Raw genomic sequence first — 14,012 nt, 5'->3', positions numbered from 1 at the left:
ATTAAATCTTAAAAAAATAAATAAGTTTTTAGCCATTCTGATCTATATAGTATATCATTATCATTTTCCTTTTTATTTTTCATTGTGGTTTTCTTTTGCAGTTCTCTCATTTCCTATTGAGACTAGACATCTTTTCATTTCGATAATGTAGTTTTTTGTTTTATTTGGTGATGTGCCTCATCTAGTCTTCTACCCATTTTCCTACTGAGTTATCTTGTTTTTTTCCATGTTAGAATTCTTTGTTATTTCAATTTTTTTTTATTATTTATTTTTGAGAGACAGAGAGAGAGAACACGAGCAGGGGAGGGTCAGAGAGAGAGGGAGACACAGAATCTGAAGCAGGCTCCAGGCTCTGAGCTGTCAGCACACAGCCCGATGTGGGGCTCAAACCTACGAAATGTGAGATCATGACCTGAGCTGAAGCCAGATGCTTAACAGACTGAGCCACCCAGGTGCCCCAGAATTCTTTATTTCAAATATGCACCCCTTGTTGGTTTTATGTTGCCCACTTTTTATTCTCTTGAGAATGTCTTTTGATGAACAGCAATTTTGAATTTTTATGTCAGATTTCTCTGTTTTTAATAATAGGTGCTTTTTGTATGCTGCTTAAGAAATCCTTCCCTACCCCGAGGTCATGAAAATATCATCCGGTATTATCTTCTAAAAGCTTTATTATTTATTTTTCATGTTGAGTTATATAGTTCTCCTAGAACTGATTTTTGTGACTGGCAATTTGTAATTAACTTGTTAATACTCTTCTGCCTTCAAGATATTTTTTAACGTTTGGTTCATATTTTCTGGCTGTCCTCTGCAGGATGGTTGGTCCGAATTACCCAGTTCAGAAGGAGAAATCTCTTTTAAAGTTTTAGTTTCACTTTGACTTAAAAATGAGCTCTTCTGGTCTATAAAGGGACCTTATTAAATATGTTTACTAAAAAAAAAAAAAAACCCCGAAAAGCTATATGGATTCATGATTGTTTCTTCTTTGCATATTATTTTTTTATTTGAGAGATAAAAAAGAAGTTTCTGGAAAAAAAAGTTTGTTTCGTATGTGTTTCTCTCAGCTGTCAAATACTTTTAGAGAACTTAAAGCTTGCAACATAAAATGAACAATTGCACCTACTGTAAGATAATTTTAGAACATTAATCATAGCAAAATTTTAAATTAAAAAACACTATCAAACATTGACTTAGAGGGTAAAAAGATTTAACCATGGTCATGGCCACCCCTCTTTCCCTGTCTGTCCATATATTTAAGCCTCTTTTTTGGCCAGAGATGGACTGTATGTATGCAAACCACATCCAGAATGCTTTTAGTTTGTGCCACAAAAATATGAAGAGAATGTTTTCAGTTTATGGCAACTAGCTCCCTGACATACGATGCTCCAGGAACTGTTTTTACAGCGCACAAGATGCACAGGAACAGAATCGCAAGCTCACATGATTATTGGCACGGAAAAACTGGCTACGTGGCCGATGTTAAATTCGCTTTTTAAGACAGCCAGATCAGGAAAAGTCTGAAGAATCTGCGACGGTGGCAGTGAGATGATTCTGCAGTTAGTAAACACAGCCTCGGGAAGCCGTGGCAAGGCGGTTTCTGACGAGCCATTTACAGCTTCTGGGAGGAGAGCGAGTGTGGGCGCCGGGGAGGAAAGCCTGACGTGGCCTCCGGGGAATGCTGCCGGGGACGCGCAGCCTCTCCCGCGGCGCCGGCGCGCACGGCGGCCGGGGAGGGAGAGGCCCCGGCCCGCCGGCCCCCACCTCGCCCTCCTGCTTCTGCCTCCGAGGGTCGCCAGGGGAGGAGCTGAGCCCGATCTCGGCGGAGGTGTCAGGAGCGGGCGTTGCGTACGACGGAGCCGCGGCTCCGCAGCCACGCACTTCCTCCCTGCTTAGACCCTTAGCCCATTTTCTTTCTCGTTTACAATTAGGAGTTACTCGAAGTGTGATCCAGGGATCCTCCCCACGCCCCATCCAGACCCTCTCAGGGCGTCCGTGAGGTCACAACTTTTTAAATTTAAAACCCATTCTCTCAGAGTATACCCTGGAGTTTTCCAGAGGCTTCCTGACATTCGATACTGCAAAAGACTGAATGCAAAAGCAGATAGGATTCAGCTGCCTTCTCCTATGCCATACATTAAAGATATTTGCAAAAATATAAAACAGTGGCTCTTTTCTCAAAATTTTACTCCACTATAATATTTTTAATTTCAAAATGTTAACATGTAATAGCATATTACTAATATTTTAAAATGGATATTTATGAATATTTAAATTTTTTTCTAGCTTTGATTTTTAGGGTGGTAAAAATGGTGATTATAAATGTATGGAGATTATAACCTAGTCGTCAACAAAAGCTCTTTAGGGTCCTTAATGATTTTTGAGGATTGTGACGAGAGCCTGAAACTAAAACGTTTGAGAGTAACTGCTTAAAATCCCATCATTTCCACCAGAATGCTGGTTTCTCTCTGAAGCCTGCTCGGATTGGGTAGCCCACTGTTTTTCTCTGCCCTTCTCTAACCTCTGTGCCACACAGCTTAGTGCTCCTTCGACGTGAACTGCTTGCTGTGCTCATTTTTTTCTCCTTATCAATAGAGTAAGACCTCTGAGGACAGGGATCATCTGTGAAAATGAGAGTCTTTTGAGATGTCTACGATGTTCATTGCTGAGCACAGCATACAATAGTTATTGGTTAATGGTTCATAATATTATTACTCTCATCTTCAGTATAAATATTAAAATTTCCCTAATTCACTGGTTATATTGACGAACCAATATGCATTTCAGATTTTGTGAACCTTAACCAAATTGCTATTTGATTTAAAAAAAGCCTACATTAAATTAATATACAATATGGAAAAAGAATAAAGGCTTTTTGATCATGGGTCATCAATAAATTGGGTACACAAGCTGAACGTGTTAATCTAATTCTTAAGTGACCAACGAGGGCAATAAAACCTGGCCATAGGCCCTTGCTCTGAATATGTGAGCGTTGCGCTGGGCGCTTAGTAAGCATTCAGTAAAGCTGGCTGAGTTGACTCTGCTGTTTCGGCAGCCAGCAGTCATCATTCCTTGCCGTCCGCGTCCCCACCCCCACCCCGAGTGGTTGGCACCTGTGTGCAGGTTCTCCAGAAGGTACTTTCTGAAGCCCTTTCTGGTAAAAGAACTGACAAGTCATCCTGGACTGAGCTAGACCAAACTGGATTAGTAGCTGAAAGTGAGCACATACTCTTTTCTTCATCCCTGCTTCAGACTGTGTTTGTTTTTCTTAGGCAGCCCTCCCTGACTTACAAGATACAAAGATAAATTCAACATCTTTGTACCAGTGTCCTGCTGTCAGTCCCCAAATTTCCTTCCCAGCCTCCCCTGGAAGTCTGTGGGTCCCCTGTAAATAAATAGCACATCGCCCAGAGAGGCTAGCATTACTTTACCATGGTGTCCTTAGAACAGAGCATGATGCCTGGCAGGTGGCTCAGTTGCTGAGTGAGTGAAGGAATGAATGCATGTGTGCGTGCATGAAGTCTACAGTGGCCCTGGATGTACTATTAAAGCTGATAAGCAGCATCCTTATTTGAATAAACTAAGAATATTATACTGAATTGACTCCCCCCCCCAAGAAAAATGTCTGTTGTTTATTCCGTGAGAGTTTATTGGGATGTCCTTTGCACTAGCACTGTTTTAAATGATGATAATACAGTAGTAAATAAGACTTAGAACCTGCCTTCAGGATCCTTATAACTTAATAGTATATGCAGTACAAGCCTAGTGGAAATATATACCAAGTACAGTTGCTAACTCAGAGGAGGGACCCGTCCAGACTATGTGTGGCAAGAGGGAGGCATCAAGAAAGACTTCATTGAAAAGGTTTCCCTAAGCATGCATCTTGAAGGTGGGGAAGAAATTTTCCCTGAGAGGGGGAAGCCAGTCCAAGTAGAAACAGCATATACAACGGCACATGAAGCCATGTGGTACTTAAGGAAAACTGAAAGCACTGTGCTTCTGTGAGATGCAGCGGAGAGATGAACAGGTACCAGGCCTTGAGTACCATGTAGTGAGAATTGGCTTGTATCTTGAAGATGGATGAGAGACATTGCAAAGGCTGTGTGGGATTGCACTTTATAAAGGTCATTCTAATGGTGGTGGGGGGTCAGGAGGGAGGGTGAGATGGGTCTTGAGGTTAAGAAAACGAGTGGAAAAAATAGTTCTAATAAATTTAGTGAGAAATTGCCAGAACTAAAGCAGTGGCAGTAGGAGTAGGGAAGAAAGTACATCCTGAAATATTTGGGCATTGGACAGAGTTTGGTGAGATGAAGATGCTAATGATGGTGCCAGATTTTTTATTTGAGTAGGACAGTAGTATTCCCAAGTGAGGCAGAAGGAGAAGAACATAGTTTGAGGGAGGGTTATTTCATTTTAGGTGTGTTGCCTTTTAAGGACCATGAGAGGGAGTGTGAGATGAAGGGCATTGACACTGGGCAGTTTATAGAAGGCTTTGAAGATTATAAGAAAGGTCAGCACTAGGGAGAAGTGGGAGTCATCAAGACGTGGATCGTAGTTGAATCTCTTGGAGAAGATAAGGACGTGTGTGTATAATAAGAAGAGAAAGGGAAGGGTGCACTCCCAAGGAGCCAGTACTGAAAGGACAAACAGAGAAAGCCAGAATCTGCAAAGAAATGGTCTAAGTGATGGCACAAGTAATGAACTTTGTCCCTTCTGTGGGGTAAAGAGACTAGACATGATCCATGACCATTTGGACATCAGAATGAGGCTCACTCCCTGAAGCCAGGAGTTGAGTTTCCTTACCACAACTCCTGTGCCCTTGTCCCCCGTGTACAGAAGCAGCAACTCCTCATCCAGCACGACCCTACCCCTGTTTGTGCATCTGAAAACCAACAATGCTGACAAAGGCCTTGGCTGGCTGCAAACCCAGGGAGATAGGAGGCCTCAGACACAGCTAAGCTAGACCAAAAACTAAAACAAGATGCCCTTGGCTCCATGACTGGACCTTTAGTGTCATTTTTTTAAAAATTTTACTTTTAAGTAATCTGTGTACCTAACGTGGGGCTCGAGCTCACAACCCTGAGATCAAGCATCACATGCTCCACTAACTGAGCCAGCCAGGTGCCCTGGGGTCTACAGCATCCTTGATATCAAGATAGGAAAGGAACACTTAGATGATAAGACTTTCAGGTCATTCTGATTTGTAAATGGGAAAGAGAGGTTGAAACAAAACAATTGAATAATATCCATTGTGTTTGATAATGGGATTGATAGGGAAAGATCTCAAATTACAATGATTAATAAATGAGAGATAAAGGCATCATGACCACGGATATAAACCTCTTTTTAAAGAAACTTCACTAGGGGTGCCTAGGAACAACACGGGTGATGGTGGCAGTGGGAATGGAGAATTCACGTGCTGTGAATCAGAAGGGACAGGATTGCTGACAGGCTGTGCGAGGGCTGGGATAGGGTGAGAAATCTAGGATGAATCCGAGGTTCTTACCAAAGCAACTGGGCGGAGAATGGTGCCCTTGAAAAGACGGTGGAGACGGGAGAATGAGGTCCAGGAAGGGGGTGAAGAGTGCCCTCTGGGATGCATTGAATATGAAATGATTATGAAACATCCTCATGTCAAACAGAGAAGTTGGAAAGGCAACTTGGCATTTTCCTAGTAGAAAAAATAAGGTAAAATAAATGATAGAGGTTTAATATAGGTTGTAGTGTTTCTTCAGAAAGTATTTCAGGTCCCCCTTTTTTTTTTTTTTTAAGATTTTATGTGTTTGTTTGTTTGTTTGTGTTTAAGTTGGCTTCGTGCCCAGCATTGAGCCAAATCTGGGGCTTGAACTCACAACCCTGAGATCAAGACCTGAGCTGAGATCAAGAGTCACATGCTCCACCGACTGAGCCACCCAGGCTTCATAATAACCACTTGCCTTTACTCAGCATGTGGTTGGTGCCCTGCCCTATACTAAGTGTTTTATACATATTCCGCTTAAACTTCCACAGAACCCTATGAGGAAAGTGCTATTGTTCTCAGTGTTGAATGAGGAAGCGGAGGCTCTAGAGGTTAGGCCCCTGGCCCAAAAGTCCGCGGTGGTAGACGGCAGAGCCTGGGTTTGTCCTTGGCTGCCTGAATTCAGAACTGTGCCCCGCCCCTCCCTAGGCCATCTTGCTGTGAGCACACAACTCATTGTGATTTTTCTCTCTTTCCAGGGTTTTGGTTTTTTGCACTGAATGTAGTCTAGACTCATCTTCACAGGCTTGCGTTGCCCCAGGATACTGTCAAAGGTAAGTTTTTAAAATTTAAATTCGTGCATTGGCAGTGAGATGGGAGAGTCTACATCTTAAAAAGAAGAAAAGTACATTTTGATGTTACTGCTCCTTCCCCGAGTTGTTCCACGAGGGTCTTTAAAGTGGCCATCACATCATCACGTCACTCTGCATTTCTGCTTCAGGAGGTCCCTTTAAAAAGCACATCTATCTAAATGATTGACACTGACATTCGGTGCCTCATCCTTTTTAGAAAGCTAGAATTTGTTATTAGGATTTAGCAGTTCCACAAGCTTCCTGTGAGCGTAGTCCTAGCTTGTCTGCCTCTAGTCTGTCCTTGCTCGGGTCTGTGGTCCACATTACTGCCAAGCAAGCTTTCTGAGTGATACGTTTACTCGGGTCACTCCTTTGCTTAAACAGCGCTCACGGCTCCCACTCACTACAGATATCATCCTATAAACCGCTTCAAAACCTGATTCTGGTCAATTTCTGGCTGCTGTTGTGTGAGCCCATATCTGTGATAAGCCTTACTAGTCATTTTCTATTTCCCGAATATATATATATTTGTGCCTCGGTTGGTGCTTTTCCCTTTGGTTAGGGTTTGCAAGAGGAGGGAAGAATATAGCTATCTACCCTTCTTTCTTGTATCTTTCCTAATGTCCCCTTCTCCCAGACCCTCTGGGCAGGATTTCTTTTTCATCTGTATTCTAGGAGGGCCCATTATTACCGTACTGAAGCATTCAGGGTTTTACGGTAGAGTTATGTATTTGTCTCTGCCTCCTTTCCTAGTCTATAAACCCTTTGAGACTACTTGGAAAGGAGCTAACTGGTTGTTTAGTGCCAATTGGCTGCTCCTAGCCACCTTGCTGAGTGTTACGCATATAGTATTTAATTTAATCCTTACAACACCTCCTCCTGACCAATATTATGGATGAAAATAATGACGATCAGAAAGTTAAATGTCCAAGATTACGCAGCTAATAGATGACAAAGAATACTGACTTTGCTTCTTCAAATCCAAAGCTCATTCTGCTGCACCACTCTAGCTGAGCACTGTGTGGCATGTGGTAGGGACTCAGTAAATATTTATTGAATTGATATCTATTACAATTTAAATCAAAAGGACTTTAGTTGATTAATTCATTCACACCTACAGAGAAATTTATTAAATATCTATTAAATTCCAGGTATGCAATTTTAAGCAAACTGTGAATACAGACATTAATGAGATAACAGTTGCTGTTGTCAGAGGGTCGATCTAGCAAGGGAGGCATCTATGTAAGCAAGTAAAGCCAGCAGCGTGTTACAGATCACGTGCTAGATTTCAGACAAGATCCTCTGGGGACACTGAGGAAGGAATCGCCAGTTCTGCCTAGAGGTGGGTCAGGAAATATTTTGTAAAAGCTGAATCTTGAATGAGGAGAGTAGGGGTTCTCTGGCAGTACCCAGGGAGGGAAAGGCAGAGAGAGCGGTGTGAGCAAAAACATGGAAACCGGAAACAATCTGGCGTCCTTGTGAAGCTGTAAGTAGTTCATTATGGCTGGAACAAAAGGAAGGGGTCTGGCCAATGACACGGGAAGACACAGGTGAGGGCTGATCCTGGAGGGCCTTGAAAACATTAACGGACTTGCCGGCTTTTAGAGAAGACCTAGCGCAGATGCTGTGTGATGTATGGTTTTACTCATGTTTGGTCATTAACACTTGTCGAGTCCTGTCCCACGTGACCTGAGGCGCTGCCAGGTCACGACTCTCAGTCACCTACCGTGGATGGCAAGCTGGTGACAGCTCTGAGGTGAAATCATGTGCTGAGGCAGAAATCAAATGCTTATGTTGTCACATCATCTTTGACAACTTCACTACCACTTGCTCACCCCCTCTACATCCTTTCATGTAAGTGGACTTTGCCTTGACTTTTTCATCACTCTGTTAACACCGATACACTGGCCCCTTTGTCACTTCCCAAGTGGAACCCCTGGCTCAACCATATGCTTCTGCATTGCCTTCTTTATTTTCCCTCCATACTGTCAAAAGGGCAGTGAAACTCGTGTAGACTGTTAGACTCGACGATAGGCCTTGGCTTCAAACAAGACTGTCACCAAGGCTTTTTCAAGAAACACCTTAAAAAATATTAAGAATTCCAAACCCATGCACACACAAAAGGAGAGCAAATTAAAGGAAGAATAGAAAAATAGGTGTTGATATGACATAGAGTAAGTAGGCAGATACATAACGTTCATCAGGAAAGATTTTTCAAAGTAAAATCCATTTTTCAAAATGGATCGGATACTAGGAGGATGGAGATGCTGACTGGTGCTGAGGGGAAGAACTTTCCAATGCAGTACGGACTGCGTAGATAGAAATACGTTAGCAAGTTGCGTGCAGAGAATAGGAAGAAGATTTTTCCCGAGTGAAGTGAGCTATAGTGGGTTGCACGGGAAGTAGTGAGAAATAGAGTTAAAAAGTTTATGAAATAAAAGGCTGCTATTCAGGTTATGATAATGGGACAGTTGGGAACATCAGACTGATGCAGAGGAGACGTTCTGAAGAGGAGACGTTCCAGATAGAAGTCAGAATTGAAGGGACCTGATTAAAAACATTCCCCCCACTGTCTAAGTTCTGAACCACAGACATGAGGGGGAGAGGGAGGAATAAGGCGAGTGGAGATCACATTTTTACTTCTCTTACTAATAAAGTTGACCTAGAACTAGCTCGTGTCTTACAGCAAGTCGGCTTCCTAATACTCAGCTCTGGAACTTAACAGGTTTCTTTACTCAGCAGCACTACTCAGGGATAGACCCGCCTCCTAGAAGAATTGGGGAGCAGAGCAAAACTAGAGCCCCCACGGGAAAGGGGTTGGGGGAGGGGCTGGACTATGCAAACCCAGCCTCCCTTCCAGACTCATTGACTGGACACATGCTGTCAGGGATATAAGGCCAACAGTAGTAAAGGGATATTGCCCCCCGTGGTAGGAAACATGGAGAGCCAGCAAATTTTCCTCCCCGAACCCATGCCATCTCTTGTCTCCTCGTGTATTTGTCTTAAGTAGTAGTCCAGGTCACGTGGGGTGTGTCCCTCTCCTCCTGGGAGAGAGGGGCTCCGGGCAGTTATCCAACTTTCAAGAGGACAGCCCCCCACTACCACCCACTCTTCTCTTTCTCTCTACCGCATTCTTTTGGGCAAAATTGATGGTCCAAATAGGTTTTGCCCCCAGGGATCCTAAAATGGATCAGAACAGTATAGAAATTAATATGAACTCCAAGGCTAAACAAAGTTGTTTCAGCACTGTCCCCACAGCCACCCAGTTAAGAAAGTAAGCCTACCTCCTGCCCAGGAGCAGTGATTTTTTTATTATTATTTTTTTTAATGTTTATTTCTGAGAGGGAGAGACAGAGCACTAGCGAGGCAGGGACAGAGAGAGAGGGAAACACAGAATCGGAATCAGGCTTCAGGCTTTGAGCTGTCAGCACAGAGCCCGATGCGGGGCTCGAACCCACAAACCGTGAGATCATGATCTGAGCGGAAGTCGGACAACCGACTCAGCCACCCAGATGTCCCCAGGAGGAGTAAATTCTGATAAAACTATGTTCCCAGAATGCAGTACTCAGTCTTAACTAAAGGCTGTAGCAAAGCCACGGTGGCTTTTGAGGGAAGGACCTGAGAATCAGTTTGAAATCTGGAAAAGATGGGAAAGGGATTTTATTTGCAAAAGTAGTGAATATCCCAGGCAATACTGGATGTTAAAGAACCTCTAAGGTCCTTTGATCTCCACCTGCCTTACTGAGGGAGGAAGATGGGTGAGGTCCTCTTGGTTTGAGCCTCTCTGAGAGACCCAGTTAGCCTAGGCCAGTGTACAGCACCCATGACTTGGACCCTTCCTCCCAATTGGAAAACTCTGCCAGTAGGAGTTAAATTTGGAACTGGGCCTTTACCATATCTGGAAAAATCCCAACCAATGAACACTGTCTTCTGCTTTAGACTTTAATACTTGGAAGTATCTCCTTCTTTTTGCAATATTTAGGGGATTTATAGTGGTGGTACCAGGTACCACCAGGTACCAGGTACCAGGTTCCCTCCCTCTAGGAGTTCCCTGCCTCCCTGCCTTCTAGGAGTATGAGAAGAAACCTCTTAATTTCCATTTCCCCCTTGAATTGCCTGTGTAAGCCGAGCACAAACCATTTAAACATAGAACTTCACTGGTTTCGTAACACATGTGCTGTTTGAAATTCAACTGCCTTGCAGCTTATGCGCAGCAAATAATTGTTCCACTCATTAATATCTAAAAGGCCTGTATGAAGAAGGCCTCTTTTCCCTACAGTCTAATCTTTGCCTCAGCCATGCCTGCTTAGGAAAAGCTGTGCCTGCATAATTCAAGGTCAGGCAGCAGCCTTCTGTACTTTGAAGCCACCCAAGCCTGCTAATGCCCCATTCCCTTTGCTGAGGCCAGCACAGCTGGCATTTGCTTGCTAGGCCGGAGTGGCCGACGTGTGCTGAGGCCACTTGCACAGCTGACGTTTAGATGAGCTTTCCAGTACCGCCGCCCGCCGCCACCACCACCACGACCGGCTGTGGCCCGTTTCTCTGCTGTCGCCAGCAAAGCCCCCAAGCCTTTGCTAAGGCCTATGTGCCTGGTGTATGCTGTCTTATCTCTATAGAAACAGCCACTTACCTGAAGACAAAGTTACTGTAACTACAGTCACCACTAATGGCAAAACACAGTGTGGCCGGTGGTTTATAAGCTTCGAATTCAGCCTCACTCGTGTAAACTTGGTATGTGACAGTAAAAACTCATGTGGTCTGACGTAACTTCTCCAGGGTTAGAGCATGTTCCTCCCTCACTAAAGACCAAGGCCCAAAGTCCTACCCTGACAGAAGCCTCAGAAAGTCCATATGCATTTGATTTTACTCCCCAAAATTTCCTTCATGTATATTTACCAAAACTCTGTTCCCTTGCACCAGATGATAGTAGGGTCTGCGAGAGTTCTATACCAATTAAGAAACCAGATAAAAGCGTGGGGCATTTGGGAGACCAAGATGTCAAAGGTATATGGGGGATGTGGCTTGCATCTACAGGCAAGTGAACTTGCTAGCACTAAACAGGCCTACGTAGGCGAGGGGCCTTCATTTAGGGGAACTAGAACAGAGGAAAGCGCATGCTCCCTGGGGACAGCTGGCTTCCAAAAGGAAGAGAAAAGGGCTCAGCTGACAGGCCTTGTTCCGATCAGAAAGGATCCTCTAGGGCAGGACTTGCGGATGGTGGAGAGGAGCCAGTGGGGGAAACTCAGGAGGAGAGTGAAGGAGGGTTCTTCTTTTCCAGCACATTCAGATGGAAATGGCACAGAAATCACAGGGTGTCGTCTTCATCAGCTGTGCCCCTAATGCATCATCTATGAAATAGAGTCTGTTTCTGTAAAGCAGAAAGAGCACTTAATGACATTTGTGAAGCAATTTGCATGCGACATCTCTTTAGGTAGGTTACTGAGTGTTTGCAGTATATCGATTTAATTTTCATAGAAAGAGCAAGTGTGTTTCTGCACGCCTGTCGTTAACAGATGAGGGGCAGAACCAGCTCGAGAAGCCTGTTCCGCTTGCTGGGTGCGTGTGGCTCACCAGGGAACGGGCAGTGTCAGTTGGTCCGGGGCGAGCGAGGGGAGGCTGGTGAGCAGACCTTCCGCTGTGCCAGTTTTACATTTCATTTCGTGCCACATCAATACACACTGGTTCCCCAGAGCCCCACTAGGCGAGCACAGTAGGTGTTTTGATACTCTTCTCCCACCTGACAGATGAGGAAACAGATTCCCATCAGAACCACATAGCCAGCCCCTCAAGCTGCTGCATTTATAAAGAGATTATCTGTACACACAAAAAATAGTATGTGCCAAGCATCTTTCTAGCTTTTAGATTTTGTAGCTATGAACCTTTTAAAGTATTAGGTTTAAAATTATTAGTTACCTGTATTATAATGGCAATTTGTGCCGGTTTGAGTAATTATCTTTCAGTAATTACACATTTAATCAATTAACTTGGATGTTACATATACTTTTAGTAGTTTCCTTTTTGTACATTTTAATTCATAAAATTTTAACCAATGACTCAATTTTATTCTTAGAGGAAAAATTACTACTTTTTATTGTCTTACCCCAGGATTGCCTGTTCTCATGTAAAAGTAAATTAACTGATATTTAGCTTATTAAGCAAATTATCTTGAAATTTAAAAAGTGGGATGTTGGTGTGTACTCTTATTTCAATTATAAAATACCATGAGGAGTGCCTGGGTGGTTCAGTGGGTAAGCGTCTGACTTCAGCTCAGGTCAGGATCTCATAGTTTGTGAGTTCGAGCCCCGTCTGGCTCTGTGCTGACAGCGCGGAGCCTGGAGCCTGGTTTGGATTCTGTGTCTCCCTCCCTTTTTCTCCCTCCCCCTGCTCACACCTTGTCTCTCTCTCAAAAATAAATAAACATTAAAAAAGCCAAAAAATATATACCACAAATATTGAACAAAAACTGTAAACCCGAGAAAGCAGGACGATTTCAGCGGCCTATGGTACTGGGCAGGCAGTATGATGTGCTATAGCCCAACACTGGGCCTGCTTCTCTACTGAGGCGGGCATCCTTTCTGACAGCTCACTGTCTGTCCTGTGTGAATTGCTGCAGACTTTCACTATCACATCTGCCAGAAGTCGAGAAAAATGAGGAATGAAGTCTAGAGCTGTGTGATACCCCAGTGTCTTAAAACTCTTCTACCTGTCCTGCCCTAAGGTAGGGAAAATTCCCTCTTACCTCTCTGCTTTCTTTCTTACCAAAGATGCATGGTAGGCATGTGCGCTATTTAAGGTCATTACGGCACAGTATCTACAGTCTTGGCGATACAGTATCAATCTAATCTTTGAAAAACCGATTTTTGCACTGAATTCCTTATTTTTTTCTCTTCTTACCTCTTCCAGGCAGTATTTGGGTGTTTCTGCAGAGTTTTGCACAGAGTCTGTTCCCATGCAAACCAATGAGGGAGAAGTGTCGGAAGAAAGCAGTTCCAAGGTCAGTGGACTACTAAAGACACAAACAGTTGGAGTAGGAATTAAAAACAGAGGCTGTGGATGAGTAGAGTGAGTGTTTTGTTTTAGGTGAATTTAGAAATTACCTTGATTTAAATTCAAACTCCACCTAAGGTTGAGATGTTTTTTCTTTCTGATCTCCATTCTTGTTATGCCTCATGACCAACTTAAAACAAATTTTACTGAACTCACAGAGAACTTTATGATTCACTTGAACAATGGTAGCACTTTATCTTTTAACATTTTATTGTGTATGTTCTGTATTCTTATTTTAAAATTAAAAAGACTCAGAAGTATTTGAGGCAAAAAGTAAAAGCCTGTCCCTTATTCCTACGGCACAGAGACATTATTGGTAATTTTTAGACAGCTTTTATTGTAAATATTTAAACAGTAATTTCTTAGGTTTTCTGAATGTCACCACGTGTTTATGTATATTTCTGTATCTGGCTCCTGTCCTGACTCTCCTCGACTCATTCTCTGTCTGGTCATGTGGGACCCTTAGTATCACCTTCATGTCTCTCTCCTTTCAAAATTGTTCCTTGTCCTTCCTGGGCACACCCAGGGCATCTCACCCTGCGTCCTGGACAGCGCCCGGCACCTACTGCTTCATCTGCTGCCCTGGACCTTCCTGAGGGAAGTCTTCCCGCTGCTGCCCGGGCTGCTGGTACCCTCTGTGGGAGGGCTTTTTCCCTCTG

General features: G+C 43.6%; 1 long non-coding RNA gene across 1 annotated transcript in view; it reads left to right on the top strand.

Moving 5' to 3' along the window:
• Positions 1-12,939: 12,939 nt before the first annotated feature.
• Positions 12,940-14,012, top strand: part of LOC115303437 — a 40,515-nt gene continuing 39,442 nt past the window's right edge. The window contains exons 1-2 of the long non-coding RNA XR_003914056.1: positions 12,940-13,024; positions 13,210-13,300. This is a non-coding gene — a long non-coding RNA (uncharacterized LOC115303437). The remainder of the gene's footprint in view (positions 13,025-13,209; positions 13,301-14,012) is intronic.

This window comes from Suricata suricatta, chromosome 10, assembly GCF_006229205.1.
Source record: "Suricata suricatta isolate VVHF042 chromosome 10, meerkat_22Aug2017_6uvM2_HiC, whole genome shotgun sequence".
Classification (NCBI taxonomy): Eukaryota; Metazoa; Chordata; class Mammalia; order Carnivora; family Herpestidae; genus Suricata; species Suricata suricatta.
This window is presented reverse-complemented; position numbering and strand designations above follow the sequence as displayed.